Below are 27,607 nucleotides of genomic sequence, written 5' to 3'. Positions count from 1 at the left end.
TGAAGAAAAATAAAGTGTTACTTTGGTTTCCTGTAATCCTTCCTCAGTACAAACACAGGATTCCCTTAGGAGAGTTGAAATCCATTACTGGGCTTCTTTATGCCTTTTTGTAACTAATTGTCTTTTCCATGAAGGGTCTTCCTTGAATCCTGAGCAAATGCAGACTCTTAGGGTGCAACGGGGCTGCAGACAAGTCAGCCCATCATCTTTCAGCATCCTCTTTTTGAGTTCCTCTGTTATAACTCACTGGTTTATGAAGACTCCCCTGCTACTTACCTGGGCAGTTGCCTTGTGCAGGTTAATGTGCTCTGAAGCATCTTTTCCTGCAAGTGTGGGAAGCATCCAGACAGGTTCAGCACCTGAAACAGAGTATAATACTTGGTACCACAAACAGCACAAAGCTGTATTTGTTAGAAGGAGGAGTACAGATTAATTTGCTTCCCTGATAGCAGAACATACATTTAGCTCACCAGAGCAAGCCTAGCTGTTGCTTCTCACCCAAGTTACTGTTTTTTCCTATGGCCACATAAATATATCTTGACTACTTTTGTTTCCCATCTTTGTATGCCACCCTTCCACTTTTCAGTCTGCTTGTCTCACAACAGATTTGTAATTTTTGCAGTTTGTTCCATCTGGGTTTTTTTCTCAGTGATTTAAATAGCTGGTTTAATTCAAGCTGCTAAAGGAACTTCTCAAATAATATTCTCTGCTTTCCACAGCTGAATGTTAAAAGGACACATTTGTAAGTCCGTAAGCTACATCTGAGATGAGTTGGAGATCTTCAGTACACAAAAATCACTGCAAGTTTTTATGAACAGGTAAATGTATTTATGAACACAATTGTAGAGGCAGGGTTAAAAAAGGAATTACTTTGATACTAATCTTACTTTAACCTAAGTGGCATGTGATGATACAAGAGTTGAATATAGCAACTAGAACAATAGCCAAGTAATTTCCTTATTGATCTGTTCCTTTCAATTGTGAAACATTTTTATTACAGGAAAGTTGTAAAATACATATCTTTCTACTTGAAATTTTTTGTTTTCTTTTTAAGAAATGGATGAGGAAAGCTAAGCAGCACCAGGATATACAACCCTATACAAGGTGTTGGAGAGGGGGGATGGTGGCTCAGTGATGAATGACCAGTCGTTCAATTGTTTTCTTTCTTGCAGAAATCAGAGACAGAGTACAGTTTATCTTACCCTGACTTTTAGCAAGACAGATTGCCAGGCAAAACCCCCGGGTTGAAGTCATCCAACCACCAAGTAGAGTAAAGAGACCATTGCTGTTACCTTTCCAGGACTCATCCCCTCCCCCAGTGCCTTTTAAAAGTCTATGGTGTTTCTTTCTGAGGTTGTAACATGAACTTTAGCTACTTTCACACCATTTTAAGCTGAACACAATCTGGAATGATTCATTCTGGGCCTGAAACCTCTGCTGTCAGCCAGGCTGAGACCAGCTTATCCCTCTGCATCCCTTGCAAAGGACTGTCACTGCCGCAGAATTTGCCCTCGCACTGTGTTCAATCCTGCCATACTTTCTTTCAGCTGCCACTGAACTTGGTTTCCTCCAGTTTGAATGTTTCAGTCTTGGGCTACTACACTGGCATCAGCCAAACTTGTCTTTCACCACAGGGGTGTGAGCAGGGAGGAGAACTGCGTGCCAGGTGGATAAAATCACTAAGTAATGGCAAGCTAATCTGAAGGCAAGCTGTCATTCCTCCAGGTTTTTCCTGCACTTCTCTTTAGTTGTTATTTTCTTATCACCTCCATTCCAGTTATTTGGAATGATACTTCTGGACAGGGCATCCTGAATTTATTTCTTCTGCATCTGAGAGGCAATGTAGATCTTAAACGGCCTTAATCATGCCGTGAAGATGCTTATTTCCTTGTGACAACTATAAATGGATCAGTAGCTTAAGTCAGCTCTGAAGAAACTGGAACAAAGTGTACATTATTGAGAAGTTTGGTAAAATTCAGAGGAGCACAAAAGGCAGGACAGACAGAAAGAGTTAAAGAGAAAGATGGATGCAGTTGCAGTATCTATTACGTGCAAGTGACCATAATGTGTTTATACAGCTCTCAGCCAGGCTAGCGGATAATTAACGGCAAGAGCTGACACTGGACACTACACCACCTTATACACTATGGCATGGGGAAAGTCACACAAGCGGGATCATAAGAAAGCAGCAGCAGATTTCCTCCTCCTCTTCTTGCTGTGCTTAGTCTCTTTTCCACTTAGAAGGATGCCTGACTAGTTTGCATTTCTGGGAAGGAGTTAAAAGATACTGCTAAAGTTAGAGTCCAGATTGATCCTTCTGCATTACAGGTAACTATTTTATAAATTCTGCCTGCAGTGGGACAAACAGCTTTGCCAGGCTCCAGTTCAGCAGGATGTACTCACATCAGGACAAATTCATGTCATGAGCCCTTTGTTACCTGCCTATTCCTGTAGCTATAGACTATCGACTCAGACTTGCTTTTTGGTGAGATCAAGCATAGATCTGAGCCACAGATGACCAAATTCTGGGTGGACAGAGAAGTCTTGGCAACAACGTGATTTCTGTGCATGTTTATGATTGGGGGAGTGATTACCTGTTCTCTGGCCATATGAGGGGTCAGAGAAGACCATCCTCCCTCTGGACTGCCCAGACTGCTCAGCCAATTTGTCAAGAATCCCATAGGATAAATAGCTGTCTCCAGAGACCTTTATAGTGACAAATCCAAATAAATCAGAGTCACTTTTACTGAGCACTTCAGCAGACAGCTCAGATTTAATGAATCAGCCTTCAGACCCCCAAGGAAGATTTTCTTCCCCAGGCCCAAGGGGAAAAAGTAAGTGCCAAAATTTACTTCCAGGGTAAAACTCTATCAATCCAGCCTGTGATATTTTGAGATTTCCATTACCAGTACCACTAACAGTGTTTTTAAAAGCCCTGGGAATTCACCAAAGAGCTCTCAGGATCAGCTGTATGATCAGTGTGCCCAGTGCAGAGAAAAAGAGGCTGCTGTGGATCAGATGATTTTCTTCATCAGTGATTGGGGATGGATTTTGCATTCCTTTGCTAGTGCCCTTCTGCACTTTTGGCTGGAACACCACACCAGCACAAAAAAAGAAAAAAAGAAAAGAAAAAGAAGACAACAAAGAAAAAAAAAAAAAAGAAGTGACAGAAAAAGAAACCAACCCTAGCCCCCCAAGCACCCCACCAACAAAAGCCTTGCAGGTAGTCATTGTGGGTCATTCAAACAGTTTTAAGGCTTAACATCTTGATCCCCTCTAAAAACTTCCATCTCTATTTCCTTCCCTCCTTTGGGATCCATGTGGAGGCCTACTCAAATACCTGCTGGCGCCAGAGGAAATTCTCCTGTAACAGATACCCTCTGATGCAAAACCAATATTTTGTTGCCGGGGTCATCCTTTTCACACCCCCACAGATCCTCTTGCTTCACCAACCTGCCTCTTGGTCAAGCCAAAACGTGAAAAATTGTGAATTCAAAGGGTGAGATTTCGGAGCAGTTTAATAGGCTTGGTGATTGCTAACGCACACATTTCCTCAGCTTCCTCCTGTTGTGGTAGCCTTGTCTGATAATTTATGTCAGGTTAATAGGTTGCTGGGCAGATAACTCTGCTCACAGTTCAGCAGAATGAGGGACAGTAATTTAACCCAACCCAAAGTGCTCCTCATGACAGTCAGACTGGTGACACATTTTCAGATACTTTAGTACCTAACAGAAAGGCCTAACAAAGCAAAGAAGCATATTTCAGTGAGTGGTAGTGTATGAGTGCATCAGGATCCAATCCCAGGTAAAATGGTTAATTAAAAAGCAGTTTTTGGTAGCATTCATGTGAGAACAAAAAGGCAGAAACATTTTATTTGTTATGGTTCCTCATCACTTGTCTAGGAAATTTTGTTGGCAATAAGAAGTGGATCAATGTTTGCAATTTAATCAGGAACTCCTTGGTTCTACACTTTATCCTTGTTTTTATTTATGCTCGCCGGCCATTCATACACTGTACATGATAATCAGCAAATTGCTTTATATTAATGTATTGCAATATAATGAGCTTTGTTAGTCGTTGTATGGGATACAAGAGAAGGAATGCTTCAGAAAGGACCAAAAAGAAACACTCTTTTAAACTGAAAATTTAAAGTGACATTGACAGGACAAGGGGTAACGGCTTTAAACTAAAAGAGAGGAGATTCAAGCTGGATGTGAGGAAGACATTTTTTTCAATAAGGATAGTAAAATACTGGCACAGGTTGCCCAGAGAGGTGGTAGATGCCCCGTCCCTGGAAACATTCAACGCCAGGCTGGATGGGGCTCTGAGCAACCTGATGTAGTTGAAGGTGTCCCTGATCACTGCAGGGGGTTGGACTAGGTGACCTTTGAAGGTCCCTTCCGACCCAAACCATTCTATGGTTCTATGATTCTAGATGCCCATTTCCTCATTTAGTCTTATAATGCATAATATGGACAATACCTCCAGGATGATAATTGAAGAAAACAGTTAAGATTATTTACTTGTATAAAATAGAGAATTCTACCCTTTATGTAAGTTTAATAAAGCTAAGTGCAAGGATAAGTAACAAGGACTCATTTCAGATCCCTATTTTTGGATTGCAACTGAATTTTATTTAAGAAGTTTTGTCTTTTTAAATTTTCCTCATGAAGGAAAGAAATAGAGTAGCTGACTTTTTTTCTCCTTTCAATCTTTTAAGTAAAAAAGAATATACTGATGGTGTCAGGAAATAAAAAGAAACACATTCTTTAGTCCATGACTGAGAAAAGAATCCATAAAGGAAATTTTTACAAAATGGTTGCATGTAAGACTTTGCTATAGAGTGGGGAATTTATTGCACTAGAAATTTGTTATCCAAAATCCTGAAGAATATGCCAGAATGTTTGTGCACTTCTTAAAAAAGTCTCTTCCATTCCAACATAATATATTGCATAGTGCTGGAGAACAAGAGTAAAAATGTGTTTTTTTAGTGATTAAAGACTGATCTTGTTCCAATTGAGTCAATGGCAAAACTCCATGGAATTGAGCTGAATATATGGGTATAGATAAGATGTTGTTTACTGTGCTCTCACTTTTTCTGAGAGCAAAATGTAAATGAAATATATTCCTTGCACAAATTAGATTATCTCAAGTCATCTGCTGACTCCTACTTAAAACAGAACACAGGGATCTCTCCATGTTCTCCAGGAGCTGCAAGCCCTTATATTCATTCAGCCTTAAGGACATTCTTGCCACTGTGTGAACTGTCTTGTTGCACCAAAGAAGGACTTAACACAGTCATGGAACAAGAGTTCGTGAGATTTTTTGCCTGTATATATAAACAAATGTAATATTAGTAAGTTCTTCCAGCCCTCTTTCAGCTGCAGTTACAATATTTTTCAAAGCAACACCTATCTTTGTGCAGTCTTGCCTGGTATTAGCACAGCCATGAGTAGGGGGAGAGGAAGGTCTTCCTCCATGTGCCACATTTGAACTGGGAAATGAGCAGAGGGGGGGTGAACTGCATCATTTGTGCTGCAGCTCACTGTTCAATAACTGGGTGGGCACTGGCAAATAAAACCAAAAAAACAAACCAAAACCAAAACAAACACAAACAAAACAAAACAAACAAAAAAATAAACCAAAACAAAACAAAACAAAAACAAACAAAAAAAGCCCACCCAAAACAAACAAACAAAAAACCCCAAAAACCACACAGCCTTGAATGGGCTTCTGTCAGCATCAGCCAGGTGATGCACGTGGTAGAGGTGGACAGGGATAAAGCCAGTGGTGGAAATTATTACTTCCAAGGAAGAAAACAGGAGCAGAGTGTGTATCTACTGTGTATCTACAAGTCTGTGATTTTCCCAAAATGCTTCTTTTGGAGGTAACACTCCTAGTTTGCATGTCTTATAGTTGAGACTCAACCAGTCCCCCTCATAAGATGAAAAAGAATTTGCCAAGAGAGCTCTTATTTTTGTTAACAAAAGCTTTGGAAGACAAACAATCTGGCAAACTTCACCTAATTGCTTCAGTGGCCGAAAACATTTGTCAGCTTGTGTAATGCCTCACCAGCAGAGATGGAACCGCATGAAAAAAATAATTACCTCTGAAACAGGAGGTAGGGAGCATTGCTGCAACTGCTATAGAGCAATGTTATTAGGAAGTGTGAAGGAGTAGAAGGGAGTTGTTTACGATAACCTGACCAAATTATTCCTAAGTTGTTGGCTGTACAATTCATCAGCCCGTCAGGTAAAAAGTGCAAGGCGAAGTGAATCAGTACAGTTTCCCCCTTCCCTCTTTGGCTCATCCTGGTGGGTGATAGAGCATAACAGTGTTGGTTTTGACATTATTAGGTTATCCTGAAAATAAATCACTTTTGAAAAGGTGGATAATTGGACAGAGCTTAGTGCTGACAAGCAAAAGGTTGGAGGCAGGGGGTGGGGAATGGTGGTGAGGAGGAGGGGGCAGGGAGGCTGTGGTGTCAGAGATGCAAACCCATTCCAGGAGGCCACCAGAATGTGAGGAGCTGTAAGTCTCATTTGGCTTTATACTTTGGCAAATGAGTGCAGTTTTTGGTCTTATAAGTATCAAATTGCATTTATGGTTTCTGAAACTATTTTTGCTCCATTAGAGAAATGAGACATACCTTTTCACGTAATCTAAACTGTGAAAGGTATACCCCTGCCCAGTAAAATTAAAAGGTAGTAAATTTTGTCCCTATAAAAGGAAATCCCCACTTTTCCCAACATTTAGCTAATCTTTGGAGTTCACTGCCATAAGTGGTCATCAAGATAATATATTGTGGACTCTTAAAAGAGCTAGATAATTTTATGACCATCAGCAACATCTGTAACTATGCAAACGAAGATCATGATAATGGCAATCCAACCTCATATTTTACAGCATAGAATACACTCCCTTTGAAACATAGGAAATACTAAATAATTGACCAGTTATCTGACGGGTGGTTTTAATTCTTCTTCTGACACCTAAGAGACAGGGCAACATTAGACACAGCGTACCAGACTATTTGCTTATATCTACTCCCACCAGAGACTGTGACAACCATTCAAGTGTTTGATATGAACTCAAACTTCGTGTAGACATGTCTGAAGGTTTGGTGCCAATAGGGGATTGTAATTTGTCATTTTTACTAAGAACATGTAGTGAGGTCAATCTACAATTCCTAAAAAGTGAGTGCTGTGGTTCTGGTGCTGTGCTGGCATTTAAGAAATATAGGTTCACATCCTAATGCCCAGACATTTGCAATGTGATCATGAGTAAATCCTGTATAGCTGCATTGCACATTAGCTTCCCCTCTCAAAACGAGTTTAAGAATAGGTTTTCTTTCATTCAGTGTCTTTCTGTCCCATCCATGCCATCTTAACTTGTCTAGATGAGGGACCTTATAGCAATTTCTGCAGTGTCTAACACAAAGACATAGATCGCATCCTGAATTACTAGTGCAAAACTCTCCATTGCAAGCAATGGATTTAATTTTTTATTTTTACAAGGCTTTCACATATACATCCACCCTGTTTGTGGCACCAGTATACTAAAAGTCTTCACTGCTCAAGGTATGCACTACATTTGGGGATTGAAATAGTGAAAAGGATCTTGAAAATGCAGTTCCAAGTAGTGTAAAATTCCATGTCCCTCTTCTTCTTACCTTCTAGCAGATACTTTAAGGACATTCAGAAATCTTTCTTCTGGGAGTTTCCCTCCCAAACACCCCCAGAAGTCACAGTTCCTCACTGTGCGTGCAGGTGGTGTGGAGATGGGAGCACAAGGGCCAGAATAACAGGGGTTGCCAGGGAGCTGGGTGTAACATTCATTTCTTCTCCTGGCCTTTTTAACATTGCTGAGCAAGCCCTTCTCATTCAGAAAATGCGTGACAGGGAATTTATGACAGGAAAACACTAACAAATGAAATAGGCCATTAGCTGTCAGCTTTTAAGGCTCCAGAAAAGTCCAAAATAAGCCCTTCTCTAAGAGCACCTTTATAAAGCAGTACATTTTGCAACCTTGGGCATGGTTCTTCCACATGAAAACCCCTGTGGTGATGGACCCACTTGAAGAGATCTTCACAACACCCTTTGCCCTCACAGTTCCTTCCTGTCCTCCTCCCTGCAACGTCAGAGTTCACAAAGTTCACGATCTGCTCTGCAGTGATGAGTCAACTGTTTGTGTGGCTGTGCTCCCAACCAGATTTGTCATAGTGCCTACTTTCAAAGCAATGGAGAAAAATGGAGAAAGACATCTATTTTTTCAATTCTTTCAATTCTTTTTTTTTTTTTTTTTTTTTTAATCAGACCATTCCCCATGTCTGGTTTGGAGTTCAGCCACCCCAGCCATTGAACTGGCATGACCAAGGGGTGGTAATCCTTGTCAAGCAAGGAGGGAATCCCTTAACACTTCTCTGCTTCTAAAGAATTCGTGCCATAGAAAAACACCCTCCTGTTAGATAAGTGACAACCCAGAAAAGCCACCATCCATGAAAAGGGGAGGGATATTTCAAGCCACACTGCTGTTCTAATAGAGCTATTCAAATTCATTATCACTGCATGATACAATCAGCTCTATGTAGTTATCAGGATCTGGGGCTGTTTTCTTCTTCTGCCACTGACAAATAGGCCAAAGTAAACCAGATCACTGATAAGGCAGACCCCTGGGAAGATCGTCTGCCACAGATGCATGGATAGGGCTTTTTGTTCATCACTCAGATGATTTTGCTTTGCAGCATCTGTTTATTTTCCCTCTTCTTTCATTGCCCAAGTTTGAAAGCAGCCTGAAATAGAATAGGATTTATGGTATGATCTGCAAACCCTGAACTTTTTATTTAGGACACTCAAAGACTGTAAGATCGAGAGAGACCTTTGGTATCCTCTTGTCTGACCTCTGCTACAACCCAGCCATTAGCTTTCTCTGACTTAATTCTTGTTTGGTCTATCTAGTGGAAAAACATCCAGTCCTGATTTAAGAATTGTGAGTGGTGGAGGGAATTCATCACAACTCTCCACAAACTGTTCTTATGGTCAGTTACCCCATCTGTTAGAAAATTTCCATCATAGTTCAGTTTAGATTCGCTGAGCTTAAATTCTCAGCCGTTGGCTCTCATTCTTGCTGTGCCTTTGCAACCCTAGATTTCCGTCAAGAGACAGTGCAGAGAATGGGGTGGTAATTAGGCGCATATGTATCACTTAGAGGTAATTTCAGTCAGCTTGCCTCCTGAGCAGAAATAGGGTCTGAACAGAGTCACACAAAGGTTTTCTGAGAAATAGATTATAATTTGTTATCATTCCAAATACAACTGCTTACATTTGCTGTCATTTGAAATGACAGGCACATGATTTTCCAATACCTGTGAAACGGTAACTCCCACTAGATGCTTTTAAGGATCACTGGGTAAATTTTTAGATGAGAAATGGCCTGTTACCTGGAATTGTAGAGGACCCACATTTGTCATTGTTGTCAACTGAATTAAACTAAAATATTTTGTTTACAAAGAGAATTCAGCAAGTATAAGAGGCCAAAATGAATAGAGATATCATATTTCTGGTGTTACAGACTTATGAATTACGATTGATAAAGGGACTTGAGACCTGTTCCTGAAAGGTGCTTTCGTGATATTCAAGGTGTTTCGCTGATGTGATGACCACTTTCCTGAGGATGCTCTGTCAAACACTGTCCAGATCCAGGGAAGCATGAAAAGATGGTGGAGCTAGATTGGAGTAATGAATCACAGCCAAGAAACCATGATCTGCCTTTTTAATTGTTCTGAGAGTCTTATGTAACATTACCCTTTCTAGGGAAACATCCACTGGCACTGAACCACATTTGCTTCAGATGATGCTTTCTGATCTGATTACAAATAATATTTTCATTTTTTGGTTACACATAATATTTTCTTTGCTTAGTTATTGTTATGCTCCCTGGCCTCTGCTGCCCAGCTCTTGATTTGGCTACTGCCAGCACCTTGGACACCAATAACTTCTCTCTCTGTTTTTTTTTTTTCCTGTAATCTGGGAAATCTGGGTTTTATCTAGCCCTCCACTGCCTGGTGACTGAGCTGGCCAATCTCCTCTGTGGGAAGGCTCCTTTCATTCTGTCCTCAGCTGAGGTGAAGGGAAGACCAGAAAGTTTTGAGCCTGCAGTGTGTCATTCTTGTAACAGAAACTGAATTGGCACCAAGAAGAATTTCCTGGGTATTTCTTGAGACTTAATTCTTTAAGAATCTTTGGATAGGAAATCTTGGTGAATGTGAAAAAGAGGGAAACAAAGATCAAAGACTAGGGAAAAGAATAAAGCATGTGTGCTTGATCCCTGAACTGGTTTCTGCTACAGGCACTGGTGCACCTTCCACTGGGAGAGGTGCGTCTGGAAATTTAAGAGAGTTTTCAAAAGACTTTGTGGAAGAGAAGCAGCAGTGAGACTATTTAAACAGTGAAACATATAACCCCATAGCCCTTTATGGCATTATATCTTGTCCTGGTCTATTTTCCTAATTCAAAAAGCCACAGGCTTGTGAGGGTCAGACTGGGGACAAAAGAACTGTCAGGGATCAGTTGCCTTGGCCTGGTTGCTAAACCTCCTGGGACATAGTATGCAGGGTAGATAGGATGTTTTGTAGCGGACTCAGGAGGAGGCATTCAGACCTCTTTAACCCCATGCGTAGCTTTCCTCAGGCAGGAAGAGCTGCTTTCCCCATTGCTCTCTTGTGTTGCTAGTCCTGCTCGCTCATGAGGCCAGGACAGACTGTGAGTTGTATCTGGGAAGTTTTCCCTGGTGGATTATGCCACAAGCCAGTGAAGAGTTGGCAAGGCATGAGTAAATGCCCTGTGCCGTATGTCTTCTCCCACACAGAGCAAGGAGAGTAGCTGGCCCAGGAGGGAGCTGTTTTGAGTTGATGCCAACCGAGTGTTTTCCTTTGCGTATGATGAATTCTCAGATCAGCCCAAATAGGGGGCAGGAAGGGGAGAACCTGGCCCATAGGCTGATCATACTGACACTTCCATGAACACAAATTGGCCACACTGGAGTCAATCCACCAGCATAACTGAGCAGACAGCTTGGTGAAAATTACTAAATCTTCATCCAAGTGAAGACAGCAGTAAAAAGCCTGTTGTCACCTTTGAGACTCAAATATAATTGTACCACACTAACCACTAGCACCGTTTTTTCTTTCAGTGCCACTTGACAACAGCTTGGTGCTGGGGGTGGAGAACATTTAAATAAAAAACAGATCTAAATTTAGATAATTTTCAGTGAAACCCTGTAAATGTTCCAGCTAATGATGCTGGATCATTCATTGAGAAATGCTGTGTTGCCATCCATGTGGTGGAGATGCAAGGACAACTTACTTTTTAAAGTTACAATTGGATGGTTTGTGGGGTTTTTTGTCAGTCGAGTTGATGCATTAGGACTTAATACTACATGGGAATGAACAATAACAATTATTATGCTCTGCAGTTAGAAGTTCCAGTATTTTTGTTTATTTAATAATTTTCTGGAATACTTCACAGACATTGGCTCCTGTTGTCCAAATATTTCATTTAGATTCAACTTTATAGCTGTCCTGAAATGTAACTGGTCATCTGGCCGAAACCAGAAGGCAGCCAATTAAATTCACAGGAAAACATTAATCTGAGCTGAAGAATGCGGAGCACATGTGTGCAATCATTCCTCCTTTTACGTATCCTTTCTGTTCTTCCCCTGCTCCTGCTCCCCCAGCTCCCACCCCCTGCTTCTTGTTTCACCAGTCGAAGGAGAACATGCCAACTCTAACAGCACTGTCTGAGGAAAAGGAAAATTAACATCAGCTTTGCTTTTGTGCATTCAGGACCTGATCCAAGAACGCCACTCATGTGAATGTGAGTTTTTCTCCTGCTTTTACCAGGCCTAGGATCTGGCCGAAGTGTTACACTGCTAATATGTATTGGTGCAGGGTGTGAGGATGGAGGAGGCAGGAGCCAGGGCGTGGGTGGCAATGAATGAACCATGGGCTGGAAGGGAGGAATGAAATGGAGAGGGAGGGCTTGCAGGAACTGGGGAGGAGGAGAGGGGAAGCTGGGCAAGCTGGGAGCAGGAGCAAAGGTCTAGGACCATGAGGACACACTCTCGCTTGGGCTGGGAGCCGAGGCTGGTCTCCTTACTCCTCTGCTGTCAGTAAACATCTGTGAACACCCATTGGAAATCTGTATTTCTTGTCTCCTTCTCCCTTCTGTTTCATTCTGTTAAAAGCATCCCAACTCTGCTGTGAACTTCAGCCAGGGAGAGACGTGCTGTGGCTGCAAGGGGGTCATGCACCTCCAGCAAACCCAGCTGGGGTCACACTGCTTCCACCTCCTGGCACCTCAGGACAAAAAGGGAAGTGATGTTTTTCCAAGGAAGGGATTGCATCAAAAACCAAACAGACTTATGTCAAAAGGGCATCCAGATGACAAAAGTTAAGCATTTGCCATATGGGAAATACCGTAAAGGATGATACTTGCACTCTCATGTTGAATGATAGCTGTGCAGCACAGGACAGGGTAGTCTGCAGGACTACCGCCTTAGATGCAGCAGAAGGTGGTAAATGGGTGGTAAACAAAGTGGAAGAATATCAAAATGCCTAGTTAATGTTCATGCCAAAACCAATTCCACCCATTGCCTATGCTTCAATATAAAAATAGATAATTGTGTGTTCCTCCTTTTGCTGGAGTTCCACACATGGTTCCTAGGCTGGACTTGCATGAGTGCACAGGTCTCATCAAGAGTCTTGGCGTGAGCTGAGCTTAAGTGTCATCATAAAAATGCTCCACACATTGGAGAATCAGATCCTTGCTGTTGCGAGGCCTGACACTCTCTGGGCATTTGGTTTATCATCTTTAACTGTGAATAGTTACATTGCCAACTTATGGTTGGCAAGTTTCACAGTATGATGTTTCTGTGTCTTTTAGGGTTAGAAGTGATGTCTACATGTATGGAAAACTGTTTGAGTGTAATAAAGTGCACTGATTTATATATACACACATTTGTGCATATTTATGCATGTGCCATATATAGTATTCACGAACACTGGATGAGAGATCATAGAAAAGCTATACTATCCCATCCTTAAGGGTCTATGTGAAACAAGGGACTCTGCCATATTAATACCATGATTACATTTGGCACTTTTTAAACCCCTTCTTGATGGATCTCATCAATGTTTATAAATATCTGAAGGGTGGATGTCAAGAGGATGGGACCAGACTCCCTTCAGTGGTGCCCAACAATAGGATGAGAGGCAACAGGCACAAACTGAAGCATAGGAGGTTCCATCTGAATATGAGGAAAGACTGCTTTGATGGTAACAGAGCACTGGAACAGGCTGCCCAGAGAGGTTGTGGAGTCTCCTTCTCTGGAGACATTCAAAACCTGCCTGGACACATTTCTCTGTGATCTGCTCTGGGGGAAACTGCCTTAACAGGTGGGTTGGACTAGATGCTCTCCAGAGGTCCCTTCCAACCCCAACCATTCTGTGAATCTGTGACACAAAGAAATAAAGTTGAGTGGGGAAATATGTTGTCTTCTCAACACCAGAGGGAGCCCATCTGGGATATAATCCACTTGCTGTCAAAGGGAATGTGCTATTTTTCCCTCTGTACACACACACACAGATGCACACACACACACACACACTCTGAGGTTATATCAATCACTGCAGATCCACACCACTTACGTGCATGTGTGTATTTGTGTGTATAGCCAAAGTTGTGCGATGTAGTGTGTTTTATGCTTTTTGTTTTGATTTGGTTATTTAATTCATAATTCAGTTGAGATCCAAGATAAAAATGCTAAGTAGTTTTTTGGCTTGATGTCATAGAAAGTTTTAACACAATGCTTTTGCTTATGGCCTCTGGCCAATGTGTATGCCTTGCACGTCATTTGTGGATGCTCTCAGGAAAGAATGTGCAGAATTGCATTTATTTTTTGGCATTATGGGTTGTATGAAAGCTACTTTAATGCTTATTCTAGGCCAGCTATTAAAAAAAAAGTAATGCTACTTGAACTTTATAAACAAGAGTTTAAACAGGGCTGGCTTATGTTATTGTTACTTAAATTTTACAATGAAGAGGCAACATACTAATCATCAGAAATCAAATTCAGCTTTTGCTTCTAGCAAATGTACGTTACAGGTATGTTGAGAGCTTTTCTTACTGTTGAGCACAATTCTTTTTGACAGAAAGCACACAAGTCACAAACATCATGCAACTCTCATTTAGTTAGAAGTTTTGCGGTTGGTTTCAAAGGAAGCAGAATGAATTAAAATGTGAAGGACTATACATAGGGCAAAATCTACCTAGACTGTAAGCAGGCATTTTGAGGGCACAGGCTTCACTTTCACTTTATAGATGTGAAATTTCCATCAGCAAAAGCTTTCTGATTGGTGTTCTCTGCAGTATCACATGAAAAATATGGCATTAGCAACTGCATACGAAATGGAATGTTCCGGAAGTTTGAAAGGGAGATGACAGGAGAGGTAAATGCCTTAGCTGCCTGGAGTGCAAAACAAAGATGATCCATGTTCCACACCTGACTGAGATGTGGACCTCAGTCTGAGCATGCCTTCTCCACTTGGGAAGTTTTCCCCAAACTGCGTGGCAGATGCTGACCTGTTCCTGCAGTTCTAGTTTCTGTCACAACTGGTGGCATCATGAGTGCAATTGTTTCTGAGAAACATCACAGCAGATGCTAGAAACAGAGGGAATTTTTGGAGTGAAAGGTGTGTATGTTCAACCACTTGGCCCTCAGACTTTTGCCCTGGCAATCTCTTGTCTAGAAAGGACAAAAAAACTTGCTCAGGATCTTTGGGTTAAAACTTTGTGATGCCCCTCTGTTCACAACCCAAAGCAAGCAGCTCTTTCTCATCTCTGGGTTTTGGCTTGCTCAAAGGAACATTGCTGTAAAATATAACAGACACAGGCTGCTCTAATTTACAGCTGTCTGCAGGCTTCTTAGCAACCAGCAGGCAGGACTGCTAGCTTTCCCATATGTGTTTCTTCCTCCTTCCAATCCAGCCCTTGGCAGAAACTAAGGCCTAAAGGAAAGAAAGGGAATGGCTTGAGGTGACCCTGTTCAGACTCAGTTTATTCCTCCTCAAGCAGCCTGGAGAACCCACAGCAGAAAGAGAGGCTAATAACAGTACCAACTTGGTCTGGTGACATTGATATGAGAAATGCCTGCAAAAGTGCAATAAATATTGAGGGCCAAGAAACACAGTAAGTGATGTTGTATGAAATGTAGAGTCCTTTGGACATAAGGAGTGTTGAAAAGCACTGGAGTGGTGCGGACCATTTAGTTTGGAGAGGAACAGATCATGTACTAAAGTACCTATTAAACATAAGGTCTAGCAATGGCTTTAAAATGCCATCTATTCAATTTATTTTGGAGTGGCTTTCAAGTGTGAATATAGTTAGTTCTTTAAGAAAGGAAAATGAGGTCAGCAAACGTTTTGCCTAAGTAGAGTCTTCAATGACTATGGACCTGGATAGCTGTGCTAACTCAAGGTTATTGATTTAGAAACAAATACTGACTGCTTTATATTTTCCTGTGAACGACTGAAAAAAATCAGCCAGAATAATGTTATGTAATTGAGAGCACAATATTTTTGGTTGTAGCAGTTGAAGAAATTATTGGAATATTTTTGTGTAGTGTGAAAAGAACTAAGAACTCATTTTTGACCTTAAAACATGCCTCAATCCAGGAACTTTAGTTTTGATTACTTCAAGTTAAGTGTTTTTAATTAAGGTTGAAATGTGAAGATTTCTAAAAGAAATGTTATGGGAGCGCTTGTTATTGTCTGATCATTTAAGTACTTTTAATCAAAGAGGTTTAGAGTCCAATGAACAGTAAGACATTTGGGTGCTTCCTCTGAATCTCCAAGCTGGATGTGCCTGACATTTTGTAGAATACTACTACCTTGATTTTTTCAGTGTTTGATAGTTTTGCAGTTTCCTAGCTTCCTGTCCTTCAGACTTCTTTTCCAAGTGGCTATTGCTTCTCCCTGTATACCTCCACACAAGCTGCTTTGAGGAAAGAGCTTAAAATCTCTTAATTTAATGCAATGCTAAGCACTTTGCAGTCTATTTCAGTGATAGAGGAGACTTCCATCAAAAGAAGACTGGAGGATCCTCAGCAGTGATCTTTTTTAAGGACCTGTTGAACAAGCGTCTGAAATGAAACAGATGTAATTGAACCTGTACTTAGGCAGGGGAGAGTTGCAGATGGTCTCTGAAGAATCCTTTGATTCTTGAAATACTTTCTATAATTCTAGAATACAAATAAAGAGTTAAATTCCAAAAATATATATAAATATCATAATTTATAGAGTGTGGTACCATAGCTAAAAATCTGGTTGGAGATGCATCAATCTGCTGCATTGCATGCTTTTTTCTTTTTTTTTTGGAATATCTGCTGAGGAAAACTTGTCATTTGATGTATTTGTTTAATGATGCTATTGCCACCTTCTATTAAATCCTCTGGTGTTTTGCCAAAGGATTAACATTTGGTAATCAAACAGAAAACAGCAAAGGTCTTGCTCTCACTCAGGCTTTGATGCTCCTTGTCAGGTGCTTGCAAGAGGGACAGCAAGCCAACACAGCTTGAGAAGGTCTGAAAGCCTCCCAATTCTGGATACAGAAGTAGTGCTAAAACATAACTTTAGAGATTTTTTTTTATGTACCATAGTAGCAATCGAGCATATAAACAGCCTTCAAGACTTCTTGCGTGAGAGTCCAAGTCATATCAAACCAGAGCAGGCCAGTGAGAGAGGATGCACTGGCCGTCAACAAAAGGGAGTTAACAAGTGATGAAGTCAGGAATGTGCTGATGTCTTTAAGCTGAATGAGGGGGATAAAGTGTGGGAAGTCACAGATTCGTGGAGATGAAGCCACTCATGGGTTAATTAATGGGGGTGGGAGGACATGTCTGCACATTGCGGAGAGGAAAGGAGCTTCATTTGGTACATGTATAAGTTTTGAGCAGCAGCTACAAAGGATTGTGGAGCTAGAGGAAGGACAGAAGTGTTGGGTACAGCTCAAACTGGCAGGGACCCAAAGAAACTTGTCAGATATTTGTGAAAACAGGCTGCAGCTGCTAGGGGTAAGAGTGCTTCACTTTGTAAGCAGCATGCTAGGCCTGAGTGAGACTCCACACTGACTGTCCCCACAATTTCTAACAGGGCTCTGTCTGCCACAGGTCAGACTTCACACATGGGAGTTGATTTTGATAACATGAAATGCCATGTAGTGTGCTTCTTACAGGCTAGCATCTCCCCTGGCCTGACAATGCCAGGTGAAAGGGCTCAGTGAGATTTCTTTCAAGGCCTTACATACCTGTCCCTACATCTTTGCAGAATTAGAATATCTTTCTTCTCCCTGACTTTTGGCTCTGCGGCAACATCCAGGTAAGATGTTGCCTGTTAATGGTGAAGCAAAGGAGTTAATTTCACCATAAACTATGTGTCCTGTTATTAAGGAGATGACTGGTTTGTTTGACCAAGTAGTGGCCATTCACCTTACACTCAAGCACAATTTTAAAAGGTTTGCTTGCTTGTTCTTCATTCAGCTCTGTATTCTTTCTCCTTCTTTGTCTTCCCTTTGAAAACTTCATACTGATAAACTTTATCCCAGAGCTTAATTTTCCAGATAACTTTGGGGGAGGAACATAGAGTATTTCAAAACAAATTACTCTGAAAATCCGACTAAATATATATTTCAAAATTAACATGTCCACAGAATTGCTTGGTTTAACAATCCTAAATGTATCATCCACCTTTAGAAAGTATATTTTAATGTTTGGGGGCAAAGGATAATTTTGGGAGACAAGAAGTCACCAAGATTTGATTCAAATAGCATAATAATATCTAGAAAACAAAAGAGATGGCATGACTTTGACTTTTAGCAATTTTATAGTGTGATGTTTATAACTATTAATGTCCAATCTTTTGTATTTTCAGGTGTTTTAAGACAAAAATATTATTCTGAGGAAGTTATAACACATTGTCCTGGCCTCAGGTAAGCACCACTAAAGCAAAAGTTTTATTCCACCTCTCAAAAATACGTGTTCATTTTCAAGAGGAAGAAGAAAGGAAAGGAAGGGGGATGGGTTGTTTTTGTGGTTTACCCCCCAGTTTGGTCCAAGATATTAAATTAAAGCAGCATCGAGGATTATAAAGGCTTAAGTATCTGTATGTAACATTCATTCTGTGCAAGGCTGGAGACAGCAAGTGTTCTGCCCATCCTAAGAGTTTCTATCTCATTTGGCCCTGTGAAGAATTTGATAGCTACTTACCCTGTGAAGAAAGAACAAAGTATGCTGAAGGTAAAGGATCCTTTTTTCCTGTTTTAAAATATAAAGCAAGCAGAAAAGGAGGACTGGATTTCACTGTTATTCAGTGGTCACATATTGCAGCTATTTACAAACATTTTATAATACACTAAATATAAGTCAGGAACTCTACAGACTGTGGAGATGAATCCTGGTGCTGTAGCTTCAGCTGGGATGTATTGCGGTACCTAATTTACACCAGCTGAAGGTCCCTAGTTTTGGATGAGGATCAGGTGTTTCACCTCAACCTTATGTTGAGCCCTGAGAGCTACTTTGTACATTTATAAACTTATTTAAATGTGACTGATGACATTTCTACATACCCCTTTTGGAACATGTTCCTTCTCTCTTTCAAACCTGCTCAAGGTGGAAGAGGGGAAAATACAGGACAAAGGGCTGCTTCTCTCTGTTGTCTAGCCTGCCAAGGGGCACAGTCAGGAGAATGTGACTGGAATGTGACTCGTCTTCCCAGCTTCAGAATGGAAAATAAAGGTAGATCTGGATGCAGAAGCATAAGAAGATGAAATAGTTTTTCCCTTCTTTCTTTTCCTTTTCTCAAGCATGTAGTCTCCTTGAACTGAAGGACTGATGTTTTTATCTCCATTTTCCCCTCCACTCCATCATGCAAAGAGTTATTCCAAAATCACTTGGCAGCCGCAAGACAAGCTATTTCCTAACCCTCAAAATAACTCTTGTTTTGAATAGTTCCCAACTCCTTAAAAATGCATCCACATGTATGTGTGTTCTGCATGGGAAAGAAAACTTATGGTAGAAATAAATACTCACCGTTAATGAATGCTAAAATCCTGTTACAATCATTATTAAATTCGGACTGTTTCTGTGTGTAGAGTCCTAGGCATTAACCAATATGGATTTGTGATATAAATTATACAAGCACTAAGGTAAATTAGCAATCCAGATCCCAAATTCCTGCCACCTAGACAGAAAGGGTGGGTCTGTTAGACCCCCAAGTTCAAGCAGCGAAGGGAATATTTTTCCTTTCTACAGCCTGAAAAGGCCAGTTTAACACTTCTAGCTGGCAGCCATGTAAACAGAAACAGGAAGGCTGACCTATACAATACAAAACAATGTAATGGGGTTGAAGTTTGCCCAGTTTTGCTCGACAGCCTTGCTTCACTGAGGGTCAGTGCATGTTGTTGAACACTTCTCTTACAGTTCATATGCTTGTGGACTGCTTGAGCACAGGCTTGCCAGGAGGCTTCTTCCTAGCATTGGTCAAGATTAACCTTAGTAACTTCATTTACACTATAGCTGCATCCACTCCCTGCTACTTTCATGAAACTGGAGACAATTTTGGTATTCACCTCTGAAAACTCATAAAAGACATTACAGCAGAAGAAATGATACCAGTAAAGTTGACCTCGGAAAAGACATCTATACTTGGTGAAAATCAGGCATTAGCAAATAAGGCCAGCTTTTTTGAATCTATGTATAGCATTTCTTTTCCAAAGAACAAAAGTTATGGATAACCTTACCAGTATTTACATAGTAGAAAACGTCTCCCCTCTTCAGGACAGTAATGGAGATATTAATTGCTAGAGAATGATGACATGATAAAAACATTCTGAAAGTGCACATTTCTCAACTAGTTATTGTCTACTTTTTAACCTATCACCTTCTGCTTGAAGACACCCTGGGGGAGAAAATAAAGCTGTTGTTGCTCTTATTCATCTGGGTTTGTTACTATCTGAGTCCTATCACCCTCTTCCCCTTTGTGAATCCTGAAGAATTTGAAGAACTCCACACTGCTCAAGAAGAGAGAGGCTTCCACGTGTTGGGGTCCCATTCACATGCACATTTGAAAATTAGCCTTATTGCTGATTTCAGCAGATCTCCAGCATACAGACTGCTTGTTTCTGCTTAGCTGCTTGCAGTTCACTGATAAATAAAATGTACTCATATTATGTGAATGCTAATGACTTGGTAAGGCCAGTTCAAATTAAAATGTGATAGAAAGTAGAGTTAACTAAATAAAATAAAGAGCCAGGAAAAGCAGTAAGTGATAAGCAAGTGTTTGACTGTGATGCATCACTGAACTGGAAAAGTTGAACCATTTGACCTCTGGAGGTCTGTTCCAACCTGAATTATCCCATGATCCTAAAAATGTCTGGTTTTCTCATCCTGTAGTATTGTCTCCAAAATAAAATGCCCATTTAATGTGTTCTTTTTCAGCACCTCTGCTTGCTCTTGTCTTGCTTCCCAGCACTGCAAGTACAGCAGTAAAACCATTCTGCTTTCTGCACATAACTTGGGCAAGGATTCGATACTTAAAGAAGATAACAGATTTGATGAAGAAATTCAGAAACACAAAACTGACAAATGAAATAAACAAGTTTATCTTATTTCCTGCATAGAAGCATAAAAAGCAAGGTTTCAAAGGAAACAACTTTAAAGCAACAGAACATGTAAGAACATGTGATTTAAATGAGTTTACGAAGTAAAATTTAAATATAGAATTTTATGTTGGCTGGACGATATCTGCTCAGTTCTTTAGAGGTTCTGGGCCATTTTGTTCAATGACAGAAATTATTTAACTTCTTTAATAATTTTATTATGTTAGTTAAACAAACTGAAATATAACAAAATAGATAAAAAGAACAAAAAGAAAAGCCCAACAACTTAAATCCATCAACACCCAGCAAAGCAGCCCCAGACTATCACTCAGTCTGGGCCAGTAAAACTAACATCAAAATAAATTAGGAATTAAGCAATGTAACTGTCAAATCAAGACCAGGCAAATTACCAGTCTCCCTTCTTTGAACTCTCTTCTGGTTATGATGATTTTACCCCCTGGAACCACATCAAGCAGTGGTATTACACAACAGACACTAGGAGAGTGCTCTTGATGAGCAGAAGTTGGCAACTTTTCTTTCCCAGAAGCTGTCTTTTCAGAACTCCATGGTCTTAATATAAGGATTTCAGTCCTTCTTAACTTGTGAAGTGTATCTTACAGATACAGGGCTAAGGAACTCAAAAGCATCATGATGAGGCATGAGAAGGCAACAGCATGTTGTGAGTGAGGGGCAGGCTGAGCTTTCTCTGGTGAATGCTTAGAATGGTTTCAAATGCATTGAGAGATAATTCAGCCATGGACATAGGTCCTTTCGAGGTCCAGCTGTGTTAAGGGAGATGGGATCTGCCCTTGTTGTCTTCCAGGTGCTCATCACTGTTCTTCTGCTGGAAGGCATGCTTCTTTCAGATATTCTGGTGCTCCATCTTGTGTGAGTACTTCCCATGAAACAGGCTAAGTTAGCAATAACATATATGTGAAACTATATGTTTTATTTTGGCTATCCTAAGTAGTTCTAGGTGAGAAGAATTCACTGGACAGCCTGGTAGCAGTGGTATGATGGCAAGGACTTAGGACTAGGTTGGAACTGTCATCTCTGTAGGGAGCAGCTGAAGCTGGTCCGAGGCTGAAGGAGGAGTGTCTGAAGTATTATCTGTTGTGATGGGAACTTTGACCCTCATACAGACCTGTAGCAATTCCATAACAAAAATTAAAGTGTTTAAAAAGACTGGGAGATTTCCCAGCTACAGATAAATCAACATCTAAAAAGAAATCCAGAAGACAAAACAAAAAGGAAGGAAAAATATGCAGTTCATGAACTCCAGCTTTCACAGCAGTTGATATTCTCTTAGAATATCTCTTGGAGCTTTATTCGAAAAAGAGACAATGCTGGCAAGTTCCTACTAGTAGTGGACCCACCACAAGTGAGGAAAGATTGGGCAGCTGTTGGCATAGTTTCTTTAGTGAAATCCTGAAGTTCTTTTCCCCAGGAGGCACATGGAAAGATTGAGTGACAGAAGCGTTTCTCCGGTATGGGCCTTCTTGGCCTTACTTGATCTTCCTCCAGACCTATGAACAAATCAGTTCCAATGGGACAACATGGGAGCTACGCAACTGTATTTAATTGGGTTCAAGTGTGATTTCCTTGTTTATTGCCTATTTTGGGTAAATTCCCACCAAACCAAAACTTTTCTCTCCTTGTATCAGAGCACGTGTCTGTGATCTTCCCCTCCAAATACCAAAAATGTAGACACTGAACACCCGCATTCCTGAAGAAGCCAAGATGGTTTTATCTGAGTGACAAGGTCCAGGGATGATAGTACATTGCCAGGTTATGCAAGGTCCAGTTCACATATCCAATTAAAAAGTGGGCTTTTGACAACAACTGACCACATTTATCAGTGGAGATAAAAGTTAGTGAACCAGAGAGCTGACAATCATCTTTCCATGCGGAAGGCAGAATTGCATCAGACAACTGATCTGGAGTCTCAGTACAGAAATGCTGCTTTAAAATTTCTAAGATGAAACGCAGTTAAGTAAATTTATCTCACCCTAGTGTATTATTGCTCTCATCATGCGTGAGGTTCATTTCCTCTCCTGGAATTCTGATGTGCAGCAGCAGGTTACACAGCCCTGGCTTCCACGAACCCCTTGGCTTCACTTAGGATACACATCTTCATTTTCAACAATGTTGTCATGTTTCTTCCTAATCCAGGCCACTGTGTCTGCTTACTAACTAATAGGAGGTATTTCCTCAGGACAGTTCTTGTCTTCATTAGTATGTTTGCTGGTTTATCTCAGACCTGCCAAAATAAAGAATGCATAATAAGTTTCAGAATAAAAGCCCTGCACTTTTTTAAACTTCATCCTTATAATGAAGAAGTGATGTCTAGGTTTTTGACCTCTTATGTTCTCTTTCGGAGGCACAGTTTGAACATGCCAAGAACCGGAAACAATGCAGTCATTAACTAATTAAGATTTAGTAACTTCAGACCATGAACAAGCTCAAAATATTACTTGGCCCTTTTGTGCCTGTCTTCCCTTCCAGGTGCCACGCTTCTGTTGTGTGCCCAACAACTGAATGGGTCAGGCCAAAATTTAGTCCTTAGCAACCTCAATAAAGGGTCCATGGCAAAGACCCATGTGGATAACATGATAGGCAGCATTTAATCTTTCAAATGCTAAAGCTGGTACAGCCACACTATGTAATAACAAAGTACTGTTAAACTAAAAACCGTCAATGAGAAAACTGAGAGTAACTGGGACATAGGGAGTTTTAATGAAAAAACTTTGAAATAAGCTGCGACAGATCAGTCCTGTAGTCCTTTTCTAAAAGGCACTCGTCCCACAGCCAACGGAAATGTTACCTGATGGAGGATTGTGCACTCTAGTATGACATCAGCAGCGTTCTTGGTATTTATAGTCCTGTAAATTATGGATATGTAGACATTTATCTTTCCTGGAGCAGATTCAAACCTGGCGTAAGCTCGCTAGGCTTGCAGCTGGGTAGACTTGGCCCTTTTTCTCCTACACAGATCCTACTCCAGAAAGGCAGTTAACTCTTTAGGACAAGAATAATCTGATTATTTTTGCTGAAACCTGTGCGTTTGAGTTTAGGCATGTGTTAGACTTAAAGGGCCCTTGACAAGGATGTGATTGTTCAGTTTACTCTTACTGATAAATAAAAATATAATTGTATCTGAATCTTTCAGCTTTGGATGCAACCATTTTCTTTCTCCTTCAAACTGATACTACCACACAAGAACAGCTAGATGTCTCACTAGAACAAACTCTGAAAAATTTTCTTTTCCCAACTAAGATCAGTTATAGACTCTGTTACTAACTATATTTTTCCCCAATTCACAGCTTCAAGATTCAGAACATTTTAAAACAAACAAACAAACAAACCAGTCACCAAGAGAGCTTGTTGGATAGGGTAAAAAATAAGTGCTGCCTGACTTCAATGTAGATTGTTCTGAAAAAAAAATACATAGGGATAAATCACCTATTGTTATCTGGATCGTTTGCTTCAGTCCATTCTGTACAGCATGTAACACAAGGAAGTGAAAATCTCTCTGAAAAGAGAGCAGTTACTATTTTATGTGAAGCTTCATGCACTCATGATTGTTCTCAGAAAACTTTGTTGTAGAAAGACTGGAGCTTTCCATCTTTCTGTTGACTGCAATCAGTATTGCGTTTGGTTCTAAACAATGGGTGCTATTATGTTACTTCTTTACAAGCTATCCAGCTTGCTCTTATTAACCTTTAAGAAATAAATACGCGGGCATTAAACAACCTCACAACCTTGAGAAGTGATTCGCCCCCAGAGAGTCAAGCTTTAGGATGGATAATGAATAAAGAGCTTATCAGAATCTTTGTAACTTATTAGAAACATTCTCCAGATTACCTATAAAATTCATTAGAGACTAATGACCTGCACTGAAGCCTGATAAGACAGAAGCTCAGGAAAGAGTTGAGAAAAACATGATCTATCAGAGTCATGGAAGTCAAGGGTTTGGAGTAAAAGAATACTAAGTCTGTAAATAGAGAGCATTTCTGTTTGGAAAAAATAGTGAAAGGGGGGAAAAAAGAAAAGGTTTTCTCACGGGGTACAGAAAAAATCTTAGAATTATTAATGCTGCAGATATTAAAGGTGAGAGCTTCAGCACCAAATGATATACTCTGTAGGCTATATCTATGTTGCTGAGTAAAAGAAAGTAAGGAATCCAAGAAGTATGCACAAATTTGTGTCTGCCCTGCCCAGGCCTTGCTTGCTCTGGATTAGATGGACCACATCCACGTGTCATAATAGTTCCATGGGTCCCCTATGGCCATAAAATATAAAAAATACAAAGGTCCTTTTGTAAATGCTTTTTCACTTCAGGGGTCCAAAATGTTGTGATGGCCACCTGACTGGTGGTCAGGAGTGGTATATCCTGAGGCATTTAGGAGTTGTTCCTGGAGTGAAGAGCTGACACAACTGTACCAGGGCACAGCCCTGGAGAAACCTCACTGGAGTCACCTAAAACCAAAAATAGGGAATGAGCAAGCAATTAAAATGTGTTGTTGATTAGGGGCCTGCCTTGACCTCATCTCTTGGCTGTCGATTAGTTCATAGCCTGGTCATCCTTTCACAGACCACGTATAGTTGAGTGACCTGCTATAAACGGTAAGCCTAGATCTGTAACTGAGTAAATAAGAAAGAAGTCTGGTGGTTTCTTTGTTTTTGTGTTTTATTGGTGTTTGATTGTTTGTTTGTTTTAGCATAACAAAGCCGCTGTGGAAAGGGAACATGTGCATTCACCAGGCAGCATGGACACAAGTGGGATTGCACTGACTGACATGAATGCAGTCTCTTTGTGCTGAATATTAGGTGTGGATCTAAACTTAATATTAGAGCAGGACTGCATAACTTATAAAGCTTCCTTAAAATAAGAGAACATAGGTGGTTCATAGGTCTTGAGCTGGCCCACTTTAAAGGAATTAACTACCTCTCTGTGGTACTGATGGAAGAAGAAAGTTTTACTAGCGTGGGCAATAGAAGTGTATGTCTGGAAGCAGACAGAGGTGCCAGAAATGAAAGCTTATAATTGTAAAATGCATGAAAATTTATAAACTGCAAAGAGGTCATTGAAAGCATGAAGCAGTAACTGTAAAACAAACATTAAAATGCCTAATTAATAACATTTAAGAGGATAAATTGCAAAATAAAGAGTAATTTTTCTACTCCACTTTTAAATTAGGGAGAAAATATAACTTGGAATCATTAGTAATTTCTGAGTTGCTGTATTTTGTAGGCAATTATCAGCTGTGATAACTAGATGGCTTTGCCTTTAAGGCTTTGAGGTCTTCAAGAGTCAAAGATACATTTGGCTTACAAATTACTCTTTACCACTCTAAGGATTATTTTGATCACTGTTAATGGAAGCTGTTCTTGTTGCAGATACTAATGCCAAATTTCACAATACAGGTAGTGAAAACACAAGGTTGGCACCGTTAAGAAGTGACGAAATTACATAGAACTGAAATCCAGATGCAATTCCAAGACAAGCAGGGGTCATGATTTTGGAAAACTGAAACCACAGAAACCCTCAACTAGTAAAGGTTTTAATTACACGCAGTTCCCCTTACTGTTTCCTGTGTTTCTACCAGTGGCACTGACTAGATATAGAGGTGCAGTGGTTTCCCTCTGAGATTCATGTCCATCAGCAGTATTGCTAGTGTCAGTCCATATGATCAAATTTTATTCCTCAGTTTCCCATTTTCCTTGCAGAGAGTGAGTGAGCCATTCAGGTATTAATTAATTTCTTAATTTCTAGAGGTAATTTTTTTGCTATGTTACGTAGAACTTTTTCCATAGAAAATATCAATTTTGAGAAGCAGCCATCTGCTCCTGAAATAGGAGCATGCAGCAAATAAGAATACACTGTGACATCAGGAGATTTCAAGTTGATGTGGTGGGCTCTAGCTGCATGTACATCAAACCAAAATAAGCCTGAAGTACCACAGAAGGAGGAGTCCCTGTGCTGTCCTCTCCCTGCCACTCAATTAAAAAAAAAAAAAAATTTTAAAAAGTTTTAATTTGTATTAGATTTCTGTTGTATCTGTGGTACAAAAATTGAAGATATTCTTGGGGCATGAAGAACAGGACTGTTTTATTTTAGCTGTGACCTCAGCTAATGTTGGCTCAAAATGTTAAAGTGAACATAAAAGCCTCAGTACAGATTTTAGCCTACTCTATTAGAAACTGAATCCGTATATGCCTGAGTATAATGTGAGTTCAAAACATTCACTCCTGCCAGTTGGGCCCCCTTTTTCCCCCTTCCCTGTTGCAAATACATTCACTAAATGAAAGGGGACACTTACACTGCCAGTTTTCACAGTTATGATTAAATCTTCACACAGCCTCCAGTGGAAATCCAGGACCTGTTTCTGCAGATGTGGAGTAAACAATGTTTGCTCAAGAGTGTTGCAAAGACAAGTGGTTAATGCATTAAAGCAATGAATTTGGGGTTTGAATTAATTTTGACCTTCTTCTCCACAGATAACTGCGATACAGTAGTGGCAATGCCAGTAATTGCAGAGGTGCCTTTGATGATATCTGTGATGCAATGGATTTTACTAAGGGAAAAGTAAGACATGAATAGGAATTCTTGACAACCAGCATTTGAAGAGGTGATCAATTTTTATGCAGTAAAGTGCTCTACTGTGTCCCATTCTGTTTCATTTATTCCATCATCTTGAAAAAAAGCTATTTGGCCAAATTCATACTGCTAACAGAAATTCTAGCTATGACATCAGAAAATATATTGTCTCATTGATTTTATATTCCTTAGGCTACTCAGGTTTTGGGTTGGAAATTGCATTTTCTGGTGTCGAAAGAAACAAAATGCAGAAGTTTCAATTCCTAATTGTCTGATTCTCATTTTGGAATAAACAATA

The 27,607-nt window shown here is 40.3% G+C and overlaps 1 long non-coding RNA gene across 2 annotated transcripts; it reads left to right on the top strand.

Moving 5' to 3' along the window:
- The first annotated feature begins 558 nt into the window (after positions 1-558).
- On the top strand, positions 559-25,043 carry LOC110363931 (uncharacterized). Of its 2 annotated transcripts, XR_010471375.1 has the most exons (5): positions 559-818; positions 11,734-11,873; positions 17,984-18,041; positions 18,240-18,348; positions 18,721-25,043. It is a non-coding gene; the product is annotated as an uncharacterized LOC110363931 (long non-coding RNA). The 2 variants fall into 2 exon arrangements; XR_010471376.1 differs by lacking the exon at positions 18,240-18,348.
- Positions 25,044-27,607: the final 2,564 nt, after the last annotated feature.

The sequence above is a fragment of the Columba livia genome, chromosome 3 (assembly GCF_036013475.1).
Source record: "Columba livia isolate bColLiv1 breed racing homer chromosome 3, bColLiv1.pat.W.v2, whole genome shotgun sequence".
Classification (NCBI taxonomy): Eukaryota; Metazoa; Chordata; class Aves; order Columbiformes; family Columbidae; genus Columba; species Columba livia.
The sequence above is the reverse complement of the archived record's forward strand: the minus strand, read 5'-3'. Positions and strand labels throughout refer to the sequence as shown.